A 23576-nucleotide genomic window follows, 5' to 3' on the forward strand; every position below is an offset into this window, starting at 1 on the left:
TGAGAAATTACGATCGTTACCGATAATTAACGCGAAACATAGTCTCCTTCTTCAGGGGTACGGGCATTGCGTAACCTCGTATAACACGAACGAGATACCCTTCCGGTAATTATCGCTGCTTACGACTATTAATAATAGGATTTTCTTGGCAACCATGCTCCGCGACTTCCTTTCTTTCCACCCCCCCGTCGCCGAGAAGGGAACGTCGATGTCGCTTTTCGCCACGGCCAGAAAGTGGCTTTCCAACTCGCGGGATCCATTGTTCGGTCCAGCTCAATTTGTCACGATTATTTTACACTCGGTGAAATTCATTTGGCTGATGCGCTCTCGTCCCCTTTTCCCTGCCGGAAATCTGCATAATGGACGAGTCAAGGATGAATCGGTCATCGAAACGTAAATACCTCGTTGTCGCCTTCCTTGATTGTTATTATTCAGACTTTGACGCAATTAAGAAATACGCGGCGCTAAAAATTTCCAGGGAACTGTTCCACCTCTATTCATTTTTTAATGAAACTGTTAGGTTGAACAGTTTTGTTGAACTTTTTAACGAAAAATCAATTCATTATTAGCAGAGGCAATTTTTTATGCCTTTTTTAGACAGCCTGTTTTCTTTTTTAATAGGAAGTCGGGTATAATTTCTCGATAAAATTCACATTTTGAAGTTCCACGCAGATAGAGAAAAAAATTCGAAGAAATTAGAGAGACTGAATTTCCTCTCTAACTCTAGACATTTTCCTAGGTTAAAGTTATACTCGAGTCGCGGAGAACTATTTTTCCAGAAAATAAATCGAATGATCCAATCGTGATAACTGAATTCCCCGTTGCCAGCGTCCCGACGCGTCCTAGACACTCCTTTCCGTTTTATGACCGCGTTTTGAATTTCCACTTGGTCGGAGGATCAACGAGAAAACTGATTCGTTTAAGCACACGCCGACAGGAGGTCGTGAATCGAGAAAAAGCGATCGTGGAAATTCAGAAGTGTTCATGGAGCTCGTGAACAAGCGTGAATGCCGAGGTACAAGGTCGATGGGTGTTAGTTGTCTAGCTTCCTCTAAGCTGCCTGCGAGAGACAAACTCCACGGCGAAGATAAGCTCTTGCTCGCAGTAATTGAACCACAGTTGTTCTAATCTCGACTGGACGTGTTTCCAGCGAGAATCGCAAGCGTAAAGTAACGAGAGTAGTTAAGGCAATACCACGTATACCTTGAGACTGTTGAATTAGGGAATACTCAGAAATACATTTTAACTAATTGAACGACGACAAACTTCTGTTGCGTTGACGGTGTATCTACGGAGCCAACTATCGGTATTATCAAAGGGTGAAAAATAGTTCTTCAGCTATTAATGTTTAGTGGCTTGTTGAGAAAACATCGAAAGATATTAGTTTCTTTTAACACGTATCTAGTTAATTAGTAGCAAACGAAAAGATTAAGTTGTTTAAAATTAAATTACTTAATATCTATAAACTCTAAAGCAAGAATTATTCAAATGATAGATTTTACAGAAAATTTGAGTATTAGAGAACATGTACCTTGAAATTGTTAATAATGCTAAATGCAAATTAAGCTGTAGTATAGATTACTATTTAATTTTCGTTAAATACTCAGTCTCAGGTTTTTATGTGCCATTTCATTTTCCATTTTCATGAAATGTATCAAATATTTGAACTTTTATCTACAGTTCTAAATCACAACTGTGGGATTGATACTCTCCGTTATGATAGAAATTCAGCCATAGTATTGAGATGGAAAAATCTATAAGAAGTTCCAGAAGCAATCTGAGATATTGTCTATATTTTTCTTCCTTCTAGTCCCGATGAAAAAGGAAGTAAAAGTGTAAAAAGGTATGCAGTGATGCTAGCGAGAAAATTGCCCTTCAGACGATGCTTCATAACCGTGCGACAAGTTCGAACCGGGTTGGAACGAAAATGAGAGTGCCTGACGTCTCGTACGTCGCCATAATCCAGATGAAACCTGTAAGAATAAGAAATGAGAATATCTAGACAAAGGCATCGCAAGTACTATTCTCCAAGTGTATAGTGGAATACGAACTTTCCTCTCTTCGCTTTTTTACGGGGATGAATACTTTCCTTCATTGTTATGGCTTCGCATATTTCTTGCGTTTAATTAAAAGCAAAATATCCTCCATCCACCATCGTGTCTACAGCTTACGTTACGTCTGTCAGACGTGAAACTCCTTGGCGTAGTTAGTTAAGAAAAATTGGAAGTAAGCTTTATGATTCCCGTCAAAGTGAAGCTGTGAATTGGATATTTTTGTACTAGGTATAAGCTAATTGATATTTCATGAGACACTTATTTTTATCCAAACTAACACATTTCTCTTTTTTTCTGTTCTAGGTGAGTACGTTTAAATATCGAATAAACACGGACATAGTCGTAAAAGTGGTGAGTTGTATATTTCGTAACAGAATAACTTTCCGACAACTTGAGGAAACCAAAGAAAAATGTTAAAAAGTACTCAAACTTACAGAGGATTAAAGATAACTAAAGTAATCAAGTTTTAAATAATTAAGAAGGCTTTACTACTTAAGTACTTTCTCTCGTGTTGAGTGCTGTAAAATAACTAATTATCATAAAAATAAAGAGCAAATAGAATTAAGTAGATCAAAGTTTCTTCCTATCTTCGGTTTCCTCAAGAAACTCAAACTATTCAAGTCAACTCCACATTACGTACAATCAGTGTAATCTGTAACAATACAACGCTATTCGACATTTTAAAAATTCCAATTTTTTGGACTACGTTTACAAAACCGAATAAGTGAATAACAAAGGCAGGTCTCGCCAGAATAAATGTGGGAAACCGATGTTTTTCGTCAATGTAACGACGTCGTCGCGAATGTTACATGTTTGTTCCGTTGCACAAAGCTGGAACGCAAAGAGGGTAGAGGCAGCGGCGATCGAGTATACGAAGTTACCGAGCAAACAGAGACAAGAATGCACACGTGGTGCGGGTGATTGTGCGCGTGGGCACGGTAGCTCACACACGCAAGCACGTGCGTAGGTAGTGAGAATACGGAGAACAGGACAGAGGCAGCCCGATGCATTATTCAGTTCGGTCAACCCTAACTCACGCAAGACGCATCCTCATCCACCCTCGGCCACCTTCGGAATAAGCCACGCTAACTATCCGATCCGCGTACGTGTGCCTGTGTGCATGAGCAAAACCAGCGACGAGTAAGCCACGCCACGGCTACCTCCGATCACGATATCCCCGCGAAGTTTGCCGATAGCTGATCTGTACACGGAGATCGAGAACTGCTTGTCAAGAAGTTCTGGATTAGTCTACTTAGTGTCCTCTGTTTAGTTTATACCGAGCTTGCTCTACTTCCTCTCGGTTCTCTTCCTGTAAAGGCAATCATATTTGAGTAGTTTAATACAGAACTTCCTTTTTATAAACTTGTGGGTATAATAAGTACCTATATTCCCTATATCTTGAAATTGTTTAGGATAAATGGGTTTTGCTTATTACACGGGCCCGAGTTGTCCTGATGGACCTGATACTTGGTATAAACGTATCAGCGATGAGCTACTATTGTAACACTCTATATGCAACTTCTCATATTCTATCTTTGGTTTTAACTTTTCATGTAGCGATAGTGATCCTTATTTCTTCAAGTTCACATATATAGTTCACACTATGTAGAAATGAAGTTTCTCTATTATTTGTGTATAACATTTTACCCAAGATCCTAACAAGATGGAGTCACAAAGATATGTGTATGGTTTGTTAAATACCTTCTGTAGCTTCGAGGCGTACTCTCAATTTTGACTATCACTGTATCTTGTTATAAGTCCATCGCTGTCCTCGCCAGTTTGTTTCGCAACTTCTCGCATTTCGTGACCTCCTTGCTTCTAACAAATTGCGAGCTTACAGTGAACACTGTGATCTCATCGGTCATTTTTCAGAAGTCAGCTTGCATGGTAATAGGAGATTGTTAGTTCAGGCGGCGTGGGCTGTAACCAATGAAAGGCTGGATGGGGAAAATGAAAGAATGCCTGTGTTGTTTGTCGTTTACACGGTCGACCGCGCAATTGGAAGGGCACGGAAAAATTGAAGGGAGGTCGGATGCTCGAGACAAGGAGGAAGGAGTCGCCTTTTGAGAGAGTTTCAAAAGTCCTTTTCGAGTCGCGGTCTGATTCGAGGGTGGTCAGGCGAATCGAAATGGGTATTTGGTATTCTGACGAAGTAACTCCGGCCTCTTTCCTCTTTTCCGCTCATCGCACATGCACGCCAACTATCTTCCGATCGTTCAAGAGCTTCCCGTGTCTTTCGTCTTCGAGGCAAGTAAATATTTGCGACAACTACGAGGAGGAAACCACGTAGCTGCTCATACGGCAAAGAGCAAAATAGAATGTCATGCTCATTGAACTGTGCCTTCCTCCTTCTCAGAAAGGGCATATGCTTAATTAACGTTCTGTACATATCTGAGAGATGAGGCTTTAAGTAACTTCCGATTTTGTGATTTCTGTGTTATTTGCATACCGACTACGTGAAATATGAATTATTTAGTACAAATGTAAGGTAACTGTCGATAATTAATAATTACACATCAAGGATCCTTCCTGAAAAATTGAATTAAACAATGTTAGAATATAATAATTCCTCCTTGTATCTGGAGTAGCACACATAACAGTACAACTGTATTAGCTCCAAATAAATGTCTATAAATGAATTAAATTTCTTCTCTCGTACGGGCACGCTGAAAAAGGAAGAATTAGAAAGAATGATTGCATATCTACTCGCTTTTATGCTCTTCCTCGATTTGCATTTCGTTTCTATATCCCATCATTCAATTTATACGATGGGAAAACTGAAATTCCCCGGCAACGGGAGCACGCGGGTGCTTGGCAAGCCGAGAATCGATAATTGGAACGAAAGACTGGACGAAGAGAGAAGTAACGAATACGTTGGGTACTTTCCAGTTTTTAATTAGCGTTCCTTTACGTAATTCCAAAAGCAATTTCTTAGCGAGTTAACAAACAGGAGACGGTAGTTCGGTCGTCGGGACGAGGTCGGGATCTCCGATTTAAACCAACTCGCGGTAAACATTCGAGTTGGTCCCAAGTTTCCACACGGTCCCTCTTCATCCCCCCAGCATCGCGACTTAAGACGAGAAGACGTTTTCATCGTTCTTTCCCCGTCTACTTCCTCCCTTTCGCTTTCGCCCGCCCCCTGATGGCCCCCGTTCGATTCATCTTTCTTCATCCACTTCTCTGTCTTTTCCTCGTGCTCGTGAAGTATCACAACTTCGCGAGGGCCTTCGATTTGGTCGCAAGTGGGCGGAGGCGGATGGCGAATCCGCATCAAACGAACCGATTGCACAAAACTTGTCGAGAGCCCGACGAAATCCTTCCTCAACCCCTCCGTGAACCACCCCCTCGCTCTGCTCTTTCGCTCGACCTACCCCCCTCGACAGCCCCATCGCGGCTCACCCTCTGCCTTCCTCCGCGATACGTTCCCTTTTCCTCTAACTACATCCCTCCTTCATTCTTTCCCGATTGTCCTGGTTTTATTCCAGGCCATTGCTCCCGTCGTCCTTCCTCGCGAGGCGGCACAGAATATAGTGGGAAGCGACACAGCTACGAGATAGGAATCAAAAGACCTCAAAGGATTGAAACCGCCCTTCAGGAGATATGTTGTTCGTTTTCGATCAACGGTTAACCGAACGCGGAACGCCAAGAAATTGCTGTATTCTTCGCGCTCGATTGTGAATGGCCGCAGTTTGTCGGTTGAACGGATATTCGCTCGCCGTCTTGTCGCGTCCCCGATGCTTTGTGGACATTTTTCGATGCGCCCCGGGATAACGGTGTCCGCCTCGCCTGTAATAATTGAATGGAAATAGTGTAGGCGAGGGAGTTTGCGGGATTGGTTTCGTGTCCGTATTCTCGTTCCTCCTGTTGCGAATTGCACCTTGACCTCTATTGTTTACGGAACTCGGCTGTCCTCCTGTGACAGTTCTACGACCTGTGATGATAATACCGTGTTTTATCTCGAAAACGTTCATCCCTGGAACTGTTTCCATATACTATTTCTAAAAAATTCAAAATAATCGTTTCGAACACTTTACAAGAATCACCGTTTGTACATAGTGGCTGGACTAAAACGATGATTTATGGATGAAGCATCCAACGAAGCAACCTCTCCCAAAAAGTGGCAGGGATGAAAGTTTCATTCGAGCTACAAGTGAGAGGAAGGCACTAGTTGCCGAATTGATAAAGTATTTAGGTAGCCGATCAAACTTCGTTTAATGATTTATGTTCGGAAATGTTGACGATAAAGCTATGGAAGTTCCTTGTCGCGCTGTTGTTTTCGTAAAATATTCCAGCGGCCGCGGGCAAAGAAGTGTGAATTTCTGAAACTTACGCGTCATTAAGAAAGGACCGCCAAGTATTCCGAAAGTTTTATCAGTTTATTCAGGGTAATCTTCCGGCATTAAATTAATGAACGTCACGACTCTCGTTTTGTCACGCGGTTTTCTAAGGAGAAACGACTGCGGGAGCCATTTTACCCTAAGGAGCGGCGTTTCCTGTGTGCCAACGTAATTTGTGAAGCAACAAGAAACCGCCTCCATTATTCTAACCTTTAATTCACCTATAAATCCTGCAATGCTACAAAAGTTTGCAAGGGTTTCAGTGAATAATTCAATTATATACGCAGTTGGTCGCTTTTAAATTGCCAGGCGTTGTATATTGCTGCCAGATAAATTAGGCCAGCCGCGGACCTCAGCGCATTTGTGCTTCACCCTTCTTTGAAATTAGCAACATTCGTTCCACTCTCGTAATTATGGCTGCCGCGATGTCACCTGCATTGGTGATAAGCTTGGACCTCTAAGTTAGAAAGCAATATGTAGATATACATATCTGCATTGAAAGCAAGGCAATTACTAATCAAAATTAGCTTATTTAAAATGTTAATAAAAAGAAATAATAACATTGAATTTGTTTGTAGATAACAATCTAATACAATTGCATATGTTATAACACAAGAGCACAGATTAATAGAGTTGTTTTTCTCTCTTGAAATTTCTGCGATTAAAGACGAAGTTTTATAGTAAATTACCTACATTAGGTTGTAAATAAAAGCATATTTTATGTCTTCAAAGCATGTGGTGAATGTAAGAGGAACAGGAGTTTTCGAAACTATGGGCTCCCCTTTTCCTAGGGAAATATTTTAGGTTTATACACCATGTAACTTTCGCAGAGTATCGTAATACATAGTAAAGGTCGTGGCTAGCGAATAAAATACCGGGGGCTGTTTTTCTTCTTTATACCCTAACCTGTCAACCGTGACTCTACGGATATCCCGTTCCAGGTCGCGGGTTGGTTCGCTTTGAACGGTAACAGGAACGTAAATTTGAAACCCTGAACCTAGTTAATTGGATAAAAATTCCATTGTGATGTTCCCATTGTATCGCAACACTTATATTACTTCCTCTCTACCCTATTATTTCGTGAATCGTACCGCAAACATGGTGTCTTCCTCAAAAATAAAAATATATACATATCGTATCCACATACATTTCACAAGTGACACAAGTCAAAAAAGTACGTTTGAAAATAAACTATGAAATTAGAAAAGAATTACTTACTAAGCAAATAATACTGAAGAGAACAGAATAATTTGAAGGAGGACTATTTAAAGGTCAGGACTGACCAGTGGGAGCTGATCAAGAATTAGGACTGATCAGTGTGAGCTGGTCAAGGGTCAGGACTGATCAGTGGGAGCTGGACAAGGCTCAGGACTGACCAGTAGAAGGTGGTCAAGGATTAGAACTGACCAGTGATCGAAGATGGGACTTGACCAGTGGGACAGCTGATCAGAGAAGAAGGAGGGGTCTAGTCAGCTCCCCTACAACAATCAGGTGATCGCAAGAACGATCCAACACAATCGAAGGTTGAGCAGCGACTGACAAAATCATGGATCGGGCCAGCAATTTATACCTGACGATCAGGACTAAAAATGGGGGAACCGTATTTTCAAAGGGGGACAATATTTGATAAATCAAGGTTTTCAATACAATAATGGTCGTAGGAATAATTTATCCTATAAATATTATTAATACCAATATCGTGTATCACATCGTGTAAATTGTAAACAATTATTATGTTTAATTTACGAGATGTAACAAAATTAGTAATTTATTTTATCGTTGACATAGTTCCTCAATTTAATACTTATTTAAAGTCAAATATAATATCTAAATAATTTTTATTTACATTAAATGATTATAAACAGATAGAAAACATTTATGTTTTCAGTGTAACTTGAATAGTAAACAAGTTCGAAACGTTCCCAATAATTTGACCAACGACTGTGCATCTGTTATATTCTGTTCGCTTTTAACCGTAGCATAATTTATGACTGCAAACGCTTAGGTAGATATCCAATCTATTCCGAGACCTTTCGTGGAATTCCGGGGAGGAGCTCATGGTTCCGTGGCTTTCGCGCGTCCTTCAGAAGTCTTGGTCGATGTTACCGATAACATCCTAACATGTTTCGAACCCAGTGTTGTGTACGCACACAGGGACGAGAGAGGACTGAAAGGGGAAAACATGAACGAAGCCCACACCGATGCACATCTCAAGCCGTACCCATCCATCTTATACACGCGTCCCTGAAGAAGTTTTATTCTGTACGTTTCCAACCCTCTGGCCTATCTTCCTCGCGCGATAACGTCAGCCTCCGCAACTGATTGCGAGGGAAGGATGTCGCGCCCTATACGGAATTTCCTCCCGCGTTACGTTCAGGATCATCCGAGACAAGTTAAGTCTCCGACTTTTTCCTTGCGATTTCGCGTCTGTTCCCTTGCATTAAATCATTGATGCCTTTTTACTTCTGTCCCATTAACTTCTGTTGCTTCGAGCACTTGATGCGCTGCTTATGTATATTAATGAGCATGCATTGTCTCTGATTTTTGTTTATATTTTATTTATTAAGATAATGATATTGGGTTTGAAATTATCGAAGGGGGAGGTAGGATCGATTGTCCTTAACAGTTTTCTTCCGAGAAAGATCGATACAGGATGAATGTGCATATATGGAAATGAAAGGGACGCTTTCATATTTACATATTCGTAGATTGCTTTATTTAAATCCGAGCACGATACAAAAGAACGATAGGATAATGGCACTTACTAATGCATATGTAAATTGAAATCAAACTGCTCGCTACATCTTTTCCGGAGCATCTCGAGGAAAGATGACACGCTGCCTCCTGCCCTTTTTATTTCTCGGGTTCCAGCTCAGAGGAAGTAGAACACGACTCAAAAGTCAAAGACTATAGAACCTAAATATTCATCAGCTGTCGATAATTGACATGTGGACTGTTGAAAATGAGTTGCTTAGATATTTTATAGAAACTTGTACGTATGTAGTAATATACATTTCCTTATGTGATAACATGAATATTTCTTTTACACTTTTACACACTGTTTTAATATTATCTTAGTTGGACAAGAATAGAGTTCATACGCCTATTGCTCATGTTTCCTTGAAATTGTTACATTATTCACACTACTTACTGTTAAGAGCTCAGAAGTTGTCAGTGAGACGATACAGGGGCAAGAGAAATGCTCACTTCGTTGCAAGCAGTAATAATAGGTGTGACCAATTTAGCCAATGAAGGAAATGCGTATGTACCATCTCTATGTATTTTTTTACAGAACCAATCAGATCCACTGACAACTTCTGAGCTTCCAACAATACTTATGCTTCGGGCTTCATTATCAGCTGCTATTTTGTCTGTTAATAAGCAATGGACATATTTCTGTAGCCTACCATATGATCAATTTTTATCGAATGGGTACATCTTCCCTAAAGACACCCTCCTCGTCTAAATAACTAAAGAAAGGGAGTCATTGAAGGATCAAGGAAGCAATACGATATTTTACACGAGGAACGGAATAACTTTTCACGAGATTCACCCCGGGACTTCAGCTCACGCCGATTCCTTTCCCTTTCATTCAGAACAATCATATAAATATCGGCACACCTCTGATTCTTACAAAGATCACCCTGTTCTTTCCGACGCAGCTCGGCATTCGGGCGGAAGGAGGAGAGGAATAGAGCGTAGATGGAAGCCTTAAAGCCTCCTTGCCACTCCAATTTCTATCTTCCTTCAGCCTCCCCTCCTCTCTCTTCCTCTTTCTCTGCCGAACGAACTACCCAGACCCTCTATTCTCCATTCTTTCCTTGACTGCATTTGTTCCTTATTAGATATTCCGTTTTATTGAACGAAGCCTAGAAGCCTTCCTTCCTGACGCCCTTTCTTGCATCCTTTTGCTTTGCTTCGGCTACATACGAGGATATATTCTTACCCCTCCTGTCTTCCTCCCTTCTGATTCTACCCTCCTCGCCCCCTAGCGCTGTGCGAGCGCACGCCTCTCGTCCACGACATCATTTTATTCCGCGTCTCGAATTTCAAACGTTATTATTCACCCTTCCGCGAGCCCCTCCGCGAATCTTAGATCTTCCACATCGAGCATTTCCGGTTAGGTGCGCGCCCGGAAGCCATTCTTCCATCCTTCTCCGTCGTTCAACTCTTAGAAATGTTTCGCCTCGACTAGACGTCGATTCCATTTCCCTACTATCGCGCGAGGGAAAGTGGCGGGGACGGGAGTGAGAGCCGAGCGGCGAAGATCGGCGTGGGCGTACCAGAACATTTCTTTGTACATTCAATCGGGGATCAGAGGTGTATTTTGATGAGGAGACAAGGTTAGATTCTATACCGTCAGGATATTCAATGGAGCGAGAGCGAGATCGAATACGGTAATGTAATACGATCACGAGATTATGAATTACACGAGATTTCTTGGGATCAGCGTGTCGAAGAATTCGCGAACATGATGTTGGGTATCTTGTTTTCTTTTTAACACTGGGAGATATATTAGTGAGGTGGAATTATGTTTTGTATGTTCTTGTTAACACTTTCAGCATATGACGATTATCGATTGGTTGACACCTTTAATTTGCATTGAAATTATAAGCGTATTATTGAATTATCAAACCCTATTTTTTAGTAATATATTTGCTTATATTCATTTAACTGAAAAAATACAACAAGAAATTGGTGGACAGTGAAGTTTTTAATATGTAAAATATTATTATTTTTCTGAATTACATAACTATGGATTCCACTAAAATTAAGGACTGGTACAAAACGCATAAATATTAAAACAAAAAACAATAGAGCAAAGAACTGTTGAATCAGTCCCTTATTCCATCAATCTCTTTTACCCCCTCCACAGCATGAATATCAGGAATCCAAGCCCAATGAACACAATATATCTCTGACTGCCTCGAATCAGTCGCACCCTTTCGTCCTCCTGATCCAGGCAATCATCATATTCGACCTACATATCATCCAGAAATGACCTCCAAAGCCTGCCCCATAAGCACAGCGCCATCGTCTGGCATACTGTTCAGTGTCCATTCCTTTGATTTCTTTTCTCATTGCTTTCACCTTATCTTCTCATTCCTTCGTCAATCTTCCCCCCTGGTTCCATCAGTCTGTCACTGATTTTCCCCTTCGGTACTCTCCGATACTTTTCTAGAGACCCTCCACTCCCTTGTCTCTCACCTGAACGGTCGATTATGTCAGCCGAAGTTAAAGCCGCGTTTGTTTATCTGATCTCACGTTATAACTACAGACAAGACAAGCTACCGGTGGCTCCTGGGGCGCTATCTCTCACGAGGACAGTAGTAGAGAGAGCAAGAGATAAGCGCATAGAAGGGAGAGGGTGGAGTGGGAGGGAGAGAGAAAGAAACGGCGAACGTGGCGGCGTGCTCCGTGCTGTCGCTCGAGGCGAGGACGGCTCTCCTTCGGAGAACAGTTTAGTTACGATGAATGGACCGAATGAATCACGCGAACCAATTAAGGATTACAGTAGACGATGCTCGAGCGGCACCGCTGGACGGGAGATAGAGAAAGCAAGAACAGACTCCTTCACGCCTCCTTAACCTTCGCTGGCTTGCACTTAATTGGAACTGCTAAATATACTTTCCACGATTGGTTGTCCTCCGTAAATTTTCTTCGAACGCATTGAATGTCAGTTGAATCGCAACTTAACTCCGTCCTCAAGCAACTAATGCCCATAAGACTCGATTGAATGTACCGAGTCCATTGTGCGTGCAACAATGGGGACGTATAATTGTTTCTATTTGGTACCTGTTTCGTGTAGACCGTGAACATCGAACGAGTTTTGCCTACTGTGGGGACCGGGATGCGAGATATTTTCAGTGTGTAATAAAATGTTTCGTTTTTTTTCTTGCATGGTGACAAATGACTTCTTCTTTCTCATTTGGAGCTCGTTCTGAAAGTAGGTTTTGAATACGTGTGGTTTGTGACGCCTCCTGCGAACGTGATGTAAAACTTTCATTAGAAGATATATTGACACAGATTTACGACGAATTTTAAATAAATTGCTGTTGTCCCTATTCCTTTCATAAGCCTAGAAGCAATTTATTTTATCTCACAATCTACTCACTTATCTCTAACGCCGTGCGTTCGTCTATATTTTCTTCTTCTTTATCTATAACTAAATCACAGCCCATACGTTATGGCTTAATAACATGTTGAACGCTTAAGTGTATGTCTACAAGGATTATAGAACTAAAAGTGTACAGTTTTATTGTACACGTATATTTATCACGCATAAATGTATATGTAGTGTACGTACTACGTACAAAGAAACGAAAGTTTAGAAGGTGAGCAAAACGAAAAACTGCCACAATTATACTGCTACAATTATACTGCTACAATTATACTGCTACAATTATACACACAGGAATTGTAGAATACATGTATGTATCTTACTCAGTGAGATATTTCAATGTATACATTTGATGAATACTTATAATATCAGTCACATGTAGGATGTTGATTTTCTATGACATAAAATTTGTTCAACGTAAAGGGTCGGATAGATTTAGAAATTTTTAAAATAAAGTAATGTTTTCGTAGTGAGAAAACGAATTGTTTTAACTGAGTCCAGAAATAAAAAATTTTTTGCTATTAAATGCTAAGTACAAATGAAGCTTATATATTTCCACAAGTGTTCGTCATTCTAAGCAAACCATCATATTTCAACATCCACCATCACTAACATCTCTCAAGTTCTCGAAGTATTTCCTCAATCCCTGAAACAAACTACAGGTACACCCTGTATCGCGGATCCAATTACCAAAGAATACTTAACTGCTCAGAACACCGCATCCATGAACAAAACTTCACCAAATAGCAAGTAACAAGACCCAATTCTAAACTCCCTGTCAATGCAGGTCACTTCAAACCCGACCAAAACACCCAAGCAAGTAGAACGGGCCTAATCCACAGCCGACGGTCCTCGCGTTACGTCCTCGAGGCGGCCGAGATAAGAGGGTATTTGACGCGAGAAGCTGACACCTCTTCTTCCCCGGTCCTTGCCATGGCAGCGTAGCGAACGCTCTGGGGGGCGCGGAGTGCCGATTTAGGGGATGGAACACGGAAGTAAGGCAGCCCCTGCGATCGTGTAGGTGCATGCATCCCGCGTACGTGCATAAACGGACACAGGGAGCAGGACACGGGAAGGTAGACAGGGTAAGAAGGGACGAAGGGGTAACAATGCCGTCGAGGACTAGCAGGACGACGTCGGCGACGATGTCAGCGACAGCGTTGACGACGGCGCAATGTCGCCCCGGTGACGCACGCATGCGCCACACAGAAGTAACAGCCGCGGACTCGGGTCGAACCGGGAAGGCAGTCAGTGCATTGCCAGCTCCTGAACCGCGAACGCTTCACTCGCGCGTTCTCACGTAATCCGCGGATACCACCTAACTGGCCTGTCACAGCGCCGCGTTGTCACCCCCGACGCATCGCGACAGACTCGAACGCCCGATTCCGCCTCGCGATACCCCGCAAGGACTCTGGCCCTCTTCCACCCTCTGCGTCGCTGCTCTGTACGCCCGTGCCCTGGGATCTTCGCTGCACCACCACGGGGTTTATCAGAGAAAGAGAGAGTGAAGAACGATAGTGTGGAACATTGGCGTGTACATGTGTTGTGTCTCGGAGCGACAGGATACCCTGGCTGTCTCTGGATATAGGTGCTCCGTATCACCGTCGCCCTGGTCCCGTGTGACGGTTCCGTGCCGCTGCATTGCACGACCGGCCGATCGCTCGAGGGACGTGCTGCCTATTCACGCAAGTCGGTGCCGAAGATGATGATGATGATGATGGTGTTTTAAGAGTGTCGTGCAGTGCTGTTGTGCAATGACAACCGTACCGCCAGTGTTCGCGTAGGATCTTAGATGTACCAATTAGGTGAGTGTTGCCACTTGGTGAATTTCACGGTAGCCTTTGATGGAGGGTATTATTGTTACTGTGACCCCTCTCGTTACGTACGTGCCATTTACATATGGTAAATCGCGCGCACTTTCAGAGTGTTACGTGCCTCCCCACCACGCCCAGAGTTTGACCGTTTGGTCGCTGGCCCGAAAGTTCCTGTTCCGGAAGTTGACGCTCCTTTTTGAAAACTCTGGACCTGGAGGGGGATGGGGGATTTCTTGGTTATGGGATCAGGTTTATGTGGAGATGCTGTTGCGACTGGTGATTGATACTTTAAGGACAATAGTGTTGGGTTGAGAAGGATGAAGGATTGTGGAGGATGCCTGAAATGTTGGAGTCACGAAAGTGTCTCCTTTAATGAGGTCTTACAAAATATAGAATGAGTTAGTGAAATCTAGAACGTATTACCGCGCGACGGTTTGTAGGATTTTTGTTTTAAAGGGAGTATTGCAAGCAGTAAATTGTTGATAATTATTGGATAACAATATTTATGGGTAATTGTGAAATTCAGAGATCAGATATCTTGAGTATTTAATATTGGAGTCGCCTTAGTAATCAATCCCTTTGATATTAAGTTTCTATGCTACTACAATCTCTTTTATACTCAAATCGACTTTAGTAGTCTATACATTCTTTTACACTGAATCCTTTGTGCAGTGCTTTGAGAGGCTTACACGTAGTATACTATTAAAGTGAATCGCTTTATAAAAATATTAAAACACCTATTACATTTGACCTTTATCTACTTTGTCATAGAGCTGTGAAGCAATTGAGAAGCTTTAAAGCTCGTGAAGAAAAATTGATACGCCGATATATTAAATAACCAGCACAAACAAATTATTTACAAGCGAGACCTGTCTTCTTTTTACCAACACTTCTATTATACACTTAACTCTGATATAAAGTGCCATGACGAACGTACTCATGACTCTTGCAAGTAATCGAGAACTTGTAAGTTCTCCATCAAATCTTGCGACAGAAATACCTCTCCATTTTCAAGCGACCGAACCCCCGCGTTGAACATCCGCAGATGACAATGAGACCGCGTTAATTGTGATGGAAACGATGTTTTCGACTAAAGGGATGAGGCGAACGCAATACAAACGAGCGTTCGAAAATATTGAAACGCGGATCAGTTATAGAACGAAGTTGCCTCACCGACGATCTATAATACAGTTTCGTTTAAATACGTCCCTCCTGTACCGCGTAAAAGTATCGAACATCGATATCACGCGGAGCAGAGCGCGTTTTCTCTTAAAATACAAAAACTCTATATACATGAAACGAGCCCTGCGTATAAAAGAACCGCGGGAAGGAAATTTGTTTGGAAGCGAGGTCGACGACCCGAACGTTCTTGACACTCGCGCTAGAAGAAAGCGGCTGGTCTGTTGAATGCCGAGTGGACACGTTCGTGGAGGCTTCTTAGCGAGGTCACGCAACGATGCGATAATGTTAAAAGGCCGGGGGAAAGATTGATTGGAGCGTTCCGCGGTGGGATAACGAAAATGTTTTTGTTCAATCTCGGTCTCGGATACGACTTCGAACATAGTTAATAGGTTATCAAGGCTTCTCACGTCAACTCCAAATTCGCACGAGACCTCGCGAATATAATTCTATGAAATAAAAAAAATTATACAGCTATTATGAACTCCCTTCTCAAATCGTTTTTGTATGTCTATAGAAATATCCAGAAATACTAGATGTAACGTTACAGTTGATTTTTGCGAATAATTGAAAGCTACAAATATGTTATACATACCTCCTGTGTCACTATATCAGAATGCATTGTAATTACAGAGAGAAGTTGATGTTAGTTGCGAGTTAATATTTCAAGTCGTGAGTTGTCACCCTGTTTGTTAGACTCACTTGCAATTACAGTCCACGTGCTACATTATTCGTGAAATGTTATTAACTATTCAGATCGTATTCATAGAATTATACACGTTGCAGGAGTCTTTCAGTTTCCCTCTCTGTCTCTGGCTTGTTACTTTTATTAATTCCAATTATAATTAAAATGAAATTTGAAACTGTCTAATAGAGATTTCGAGTTCTAAAACGAGAGTAATGATATTTTCGCGAAAACATCAAAATGATATACAAATCCAGAGGGATAATAATTAAATATAAATAAACGAATCAACCGTTTCGAAGAGCTAATAACGAGCGATCCTTCATTGACATTTAAATGAAAACAAATGCAACGTGCTTTTTCCCTCTTCGAAACGACAGCACGTTCGTACGGCGTGTCACACGTGCCGTTGGCAGCTACGAAAATAGTTGCGCGAAAAATAATGACCTGGGACTCGCCACGCGAGCAAGGCAAGGTGGAAAGGCGAAATTGAGTAGGATATGGTAATAGTGGCTAGGGTGTGTTTGTCTACGGACAGACCATTAGGCCTCCCGTCACGTAGAAAACTGTACACGAGCGGAGAATCACTAATAAAATCTCGTTGTCGTTAAAAAAATCTCGTCGCGCAGCATAACAAAGAGTCTAACTCATTTACATGATGAATGGTCATCAGACGCAGTGAATCACGGGTTATTGACACAGACGGATCTGTTGGGTTGAATTCGTCATATAGTTTCCTCCATATTTTCACATTAATTTTCTTGATCACTAAACCAGGGGATTTGGTTGAACCAAGTGAATGGTGACCAATACTTATGTCTTCAGCGCTTACCTTGAGAACACTATAATATTCAATTTTTGATTATTGGCATAGATATCAACTGTGTTAAGCTTCAGCTCTTCATAGTTTTATGTTTCTCTTGTTTCAATTTCAGTTCGCCGAATGTAGTATTCCATTCAATGAGATTTCCATTTCTGATTAAGTAGGTGTCATGGGGTCACGTTGGCCCACGGGGCACAGAAGGTATTAAATATAAAACGGAGGTTCCATTAACATTTTATTGATACGCAGAGAATAGGTCCAAAGCTCATAAAACCGTAAAGCTATTAACATTCATGGATGATACCAAGCGCACAATCGGTATTGATAGAGCTGTTTATGAGAACGTATGCAAAATAAATTGCGAGGAAGTGTCCGAGACAAAGGTCGAATGAGCGCGCTTCCTCCCTGACAGTCGATCCAGCGAAGGAAGTGGGCAGAGGCTCGGTTGACCCGCTACGAGATGATTCTTGATGATTCACTGGACGAATCCAATAGTCTTAAGACGATTGAATGCCATTTGCCTCGAGGCGAGTCGGGAACAACGACGAATGAACTACGATTAGCTTCTCGGTAGCGTGGCAATCAATTGCTCTTGATAGAACGGATCAGCGAATACGAGAGCGAAGCACTCCTTTGGTCTGGCCGCCTATTAAAAATACTTAACTGGCCGGTCGTCGACCCAGCGTTGTCGATACTATCGACATGCAAATATAGTCCGCGGTAGTGGCTACATATTTATGCATTCTTCGATTCTAACACTTGGCTGCTTTATTCGCGTCGTATCGCCGCGGGCTGCGATCGCCTTCCAACGAGATTCATCACGGAACAGCTCGAATCTACATGAGGATTGTAAACTTGATTTAGCTGGCAAGGGAACACGTGAACTGTTGTGCATCCATTTTAACGAAAGCTCATAGATAAACGATCTTCCATTCATCGATTTATATAGGTGAAGTGTAAAGGCTTCTGCTGTGATCTTTGATACATTTCATCAGCAGAATTGGAACGCATGAAAAAAATGTGAAAATTGATGCATAGGAAGTTACGTGATTCCATTATTCATTCCATGATTTTGTAACGATACTTTCGTGCGATATACCCACAGTTGAACTCCTGCTCGAGTATATAATTAATGAGCATTGGCTGGTTAATTGAAAGCACCGCAATTACGCTTTGAACAGGCATGTGATTAACTTATAGTCATCAGGGGGATTACGTGCTCGACGTACGTCGTCATTGAGGGGAAAAATTTTAGTACTTCACACTCGATATTACGTCCTCCATAAAAGAATTTTCACCACTGTAGGAAAAGAACAATTTTGCTGTAAAATCTCAGCTTGCAATGGTTCTAATTTTCAAACTCATTTTACGAAGTCAGTTCAGATTATTCAGATATTCTGTTACACGTCATACTAATCGAAAAATAAGGTCTTCTAGCAGAATTTGTCCCCTTCAAAAATTATACTTGCATAACCCACGAAACCTGTATTTCTTCTCGTTCTTTGTATTTTCTCTCTAAATGCAACGTGCAAATCGATCTACCGGGCAATATTAAAACAAAAGAGAAAAGCACACGAGGATCGTGCAATCGTGTGCAACACAATACTTTGCGTTTGCGCTGAGATAGAAAACAAAGACGACGATATCGAGGGGTCGCTTTCGAAACGCAACAATCCGTAGCTAAAAGGCGAAATGTCATAGGGGCAGGTCGAGGGTGAGCCTCAGACCGAAGGAAAACAGTAGATCTTAGGCAACGAGTCGAACGGAGAGATGTGAGAAAGGGGTCACAGAGGGAACAGAAGACAGGCGCGCTTAAAAATGCAATCAGGTTAATAGCGAGGTGACTCCGTAAAATCGCGCGAAGCAGAAATGTTTGCTGCCTGAATCCGCCCTTCTGTTTCCTCGCTCGCTTCCATCGCAACGCTTTTCTGCATTTCTTTTCGCAACGCTCCCACTAGTTCTCCAATTTACCCTCTTTTCAACGCTCATGCTCGCGAAAAACATCTTTGTCCATAAGCTATAAGTTCGTAAAAGGGAGGAAAACATCTGCTGGGTGGAAGAGGTATAAGAATGCTGCGTGCAGGGAAACTTTGCGCGTGTCTTACTTCAATAGATAAAGAGTAGGTGCTGAAGGAAAATGACGTTAGAATCGATGATAAATAATACTCAAATTATCGTACAATGTGTTATAGATCCTATAATATTAGGAATTATTAAAAATATAGACAGAGTGTTCAGCAGCAGATGTCAGAATTTTTAAGGGGCGATTCTTCATCCAAAAATAAGACGAAAATGAAAATAGACGAAATGACGAATAGAAATTCGTTTTCGAATGTAGTTGTTGAGAAAACGCCTGAAGTATGAATGATATAATTCACTTCTTAACTTCGCTGTGTCTGACTTGAGACTTATTCCACTAACTTCGCTGTGTCTGACTTGAGACTTACTTCACTAACTTTTCTGTATTTGATCTGAGACTTATTCTACTGACTTTGCTGCGGCTGGTCTGACGAATACACGGCGGCAGTAGAATAAGTCTCAACTCAGACTGTCGAACACATTTCACGCGTATTTTAAGCGTTTTCTCATCAATCAATAATTGGAAAATGTAATATCGAAAAAAGTCGAAACGCAATCTTGTCTATCTTCACATTCATCTTATTTTAGTATCTATCAAAATCTTGATTATATTCATCTCTATCACGTTCGTTAAATCAAGTACTTAACTAAAAAAGCAGTCTTGAAAACACATAGTTCCGCTGCCGCCATTAACGATTGAAATAGTTTACGAAGAGTTGTTATAGTATCTCGTTTTTAAAGCAGGCAAACGTAACAGCTCTAAATTATCAGAATCACGAGCTGAACAATCTCCATTAAACAGCACGAGTAGCACAGAAGCGAAATGGATCCCATTTAGAGGAGAGCGCCAATCAATTCCAACTCTGTCTTAAATTAGTCTGTTATATTGTAGAGCGTGATAGAGTTGATAGACATTATCGCGGCTACCGAGGTCGGATGTCACGGGGACTACAGGCTGCTAGGAAGCAAAGGCCAGGCCTAGCTGCGCCTCCTGTGCCGTGTGTATTCTGAGCCGTGGAACACCTCGCTACATGCCACGCGCACGCAGACACGTCACACTCGCTACACATCGCCGTTCCACCGATCCACCGTGCAGTGCCGTGCACACGTCACACCGATAGACCTGCACACGAGCACACATGCGTTTTGGCGCATCGACGGATCCGCGCCACGATGCTCCGCCAGTGTGTACAGCTGCGTGTGCTCGCGTGTACCCTTGATTGTGCGTATAGACGTAGAGAGGGTGCAGGAGACGTAATGAGAAATGATGCGCGAAGTGTCTGAGCCGCTTGTCCACTTTGGTGTGCTTAGGTTGTTAATATGGTGAAGTTCAAGGAGTGCATGGAATGGATTCCTCAACTCTTAGCCTTTTGTAGTTTAGTGTACCACCGTCTTTAGTTTCCACTTTCTTTTTTCTGGTATAAAGTTTCTCATATGGGAAGGTTCCCTTGTTACCTTTGTATTCTGAACACTTGCTGGTAATAAACTCGAACCACTTATGAAACTTTACTCGTTGTTAGACTATAGTGACATGATGACCGATTTTTTTAAATGTTAGACTACAATTTTTATTCTTGTTCCGTCGAAGACTCAGTTGTTGAGTAGAGTTCAATTCACTTCAATTAAAGGTCAAAGTTCAATTACAAATTTTTTCTCAAAAAATTAGCAAATGATTGTTGCCTAGTTTGATATTTATACGTGAAATTTAATAGCTGGTAATAAGACATAACTTAAGTGATCAGGTATTGCTGATAATATTCCCTTTGTTATCTTCGTACTTTCATCAATAATAAGTTAAAGATGACACATAGATTAATAGGAATAATAACAAATATTTTAGATTTAATTAATTTTTTCGTGAATACGTTTGAAAAATCATGCTTCTTACTCTGAAGTGATCAGGAACTGGGTCCATGTCTGTATACGTATGTGAAGTAGATGACTATCAGTGGTTAATATGCAAGTCACTCAGAGATTGAACAATATTCACCGAAAAGTTTTATTCATTATCATATGGGACTGTGTATGTTGGGATTACCAGAACTCTACTAACTGCGCATGATCTCTAATATCGTGGCTACACCCTCAGGAGAACGGTTCTGGAAAAGTGCATCGTTAACTCTCGCATCGCATCAAATGGCTTTTATGGAATTAGCCGTTAAGAGGAGACCGCGGGAATTCAGCGTTTAATGAATGCCAGCTTCTTTCAATAGCGAAACGCAGTAGCGCCGAGTATCGGTTTTGTTTAAAGCACAAACGCTCTCCCCCTTCGACGGGAGCGAGCGTTAAGAGAGCCTTTTGATTCTCGTGCATCGGGGTATTTTTATTCGAATTATCTCCGTCCCCCAGTCAGTCCGTCAAAGGTGTACAGCGAGTACATTAATTTCGGCACGACGCCCCGAACGCAAAACTTACACGCACGATCGCGCGTGCGTGTGGTCGCGTATAGGTGGTCCAGGATGGTGACCACGACACAGTACATAGCGACGACTAAACCCTACTAAAGCTCGTAATGTATAGCCCAGAGCAGCCCGTGGTACGCCCTCTGGCCAAACTCCACGACACCCCTGTCTCCACTAACACCCTTCTTCCATGTCCCTACCATATAACCGATTCTACTACCTTCGACCTCTTGTCCTGTGTTTCAATGGCAACTGGAGTTCTGTGTAGAATGTTATCTATGGAGACGAATTTATCGAACCATTGATCAATTACGCCAAGGCATCTCCAACCCATCCAGATTGTACTTATTAGAGGGGTATGTTCACTGTTCTGTTCGGTAACTGTAGCTAGGGTCTTCACAGTGAAAAGGAAATGTATCTAACGTTTCAATCGCTAAACAGTAGAGTGTAATTTGTCATTGGAATGTTCCTTTACTGCTAGCTTTGGAAGTGTTAAATCGTATTCAATATAAACTTCAGTACGTATATCCTTTCAAATATTCGTATACGTTCTATACCTCCAATTTCATGTTCTTAATAAAGTGCATTCTATTCAATCCCAAAATACCTCTCTTTTATGCAGCATGCTTTAAATTTAAATGAACACAGACATAGGTTTAATTAGTTTTATAGAAAAGAGTCGATAACTTTAATCTTTGAAATGTAATTCGGGTAGGTCGTCTCTGTTAAACTGTTCATCTCATGCGTATGAATTTTTCGCGTACACAGTTTCCACGTGACAGCTCAGCTCGGCTTTTACTCGCTAAAATGAAAGCTTTTTTATTGGATACATCAAATTATTCGTCATTTTCGATACCGCTATCAAATTAGAACATAGATAAACTTGTCTTTCAACGAATTAGTCTTTAATACATAACCTTTTGTATTCCATACAATACTTTACAATTTGTTCATACCTACTTACGTACTCCTATTCTCTATCTTCAATTTTAAGTTGACCATTTTTTTCTTCAATATTCAACAGTATTCGTTCGAAAATCAGTCTCATATTTGCGTCACCCCGCAAATCTATTCATTCAACCAGGAATCCGAAATAATTCCACGAGGATAACGAACGAAGTATTAACGGGACAGTGGCGAAATATTATAACGCGGTCGGTTTGGAAGCGCGGCTTACGATATCGTGATTCACGCCGAGTAATGTACCGCTGATTAAATTATCAAAGCGTTGAGGTTATTGAGGCGAAGGGCAGGGTGAGTCGTAGCCGCTGCAGATTCCGCACGGCCGATCGAGGGGGACGGTCTTAGTTCAATTAAAAATTTATGAAGGGATCTTAGCCGCCGCAGACTGCGTTCATTATGCGCCGATATTAATATTTCAAGATTTATCTCGGCAGCATCTCGTCGCCGCGGCCCAGGACATGCCTCCTCTTTATACCTCCGGCGCTACCCTTCCACGTCCCGTCGCCGTTGCTCCCCCTCTTTTTCTTTCCGTCAGCCGTCTGGACGATCGCCCTCGCCCAGGGTGGTCAGAGACACGAAATCGAGGGGCGTCTTCTCCCGACGGAAGCACAGAGAAAATTTCCGACTTTCGACGTGGCGGGCTCGCCCACCCTTCTGCGGGGCGATCCTTCGTGATTCAGTGCGTTCACGGTAACGGTCAGATAACGAGCGAGTCTTTAAAGCCTTCGTTCTTGGCATCACAAATCACCTTAAGCACGTTAGGATTAAGGTTGGTGGCACTTGCGGAGGCGGCGGCCCCGGCTCCAATTACACTCGACGACCCATAGTCGTTGCTGCCTATCCACCCTATCCTCGGTCTGCTGTTTTCCCAAACCTGAATTTATTGTTTATTCCCCGGCGTCGCTCGTGGGGTGCGCGATTAATAAATCTCCGTCGTGTTGCGCGTCGACTAGGGAAACAAGGTCCTCGGTCGCTCACCCGCGCTCCTTTCCTAGTCATTTCCGGCGAGGTCTTCTTCCAGAGCAGCAAGCGGAGAGAATTAAAGAAAACAGGCTGATGTTTTTGTGAGACCTTCGGGGTAGCGTGCTGTTTCAGAAATTTACTGGAGATTCTATGTTT

The 23576-nt window shown here is 42.0% G+C and overlaps 1 protein-coding gene across 1 annotated transcript in view; it reads left to right on the plus strand.

Moving 5' to 3' along the window:
- The window catches only part of Ten-m (teneurin transmembrane protein Ten-m), a 557921-nt gene that overhangs the window by 305759 nt on the left and 228586 nt on the right, over window positions 1–23576 (plus strand). The gene's annotated exons all lie outside the window — the stretch shown is intronic.

The sequence above is a fragment of the Calliopsis andreniformis genome, chromosome 3 (genome assembly GCF_051401765.1).
Source record: "Calliopsis andreniformis isolate RMS-2024a chromosome 3, iyCalAndr_principal, whole genome shotgun sequence".
NCBI classification, from domain to species: domain Eukaryota; kingdom Metazoa; phylum Arthropoda; class Insecta; order Hymenoptera; family Andrenidae; genus Calliopsis; species Calliopsis andreniformis.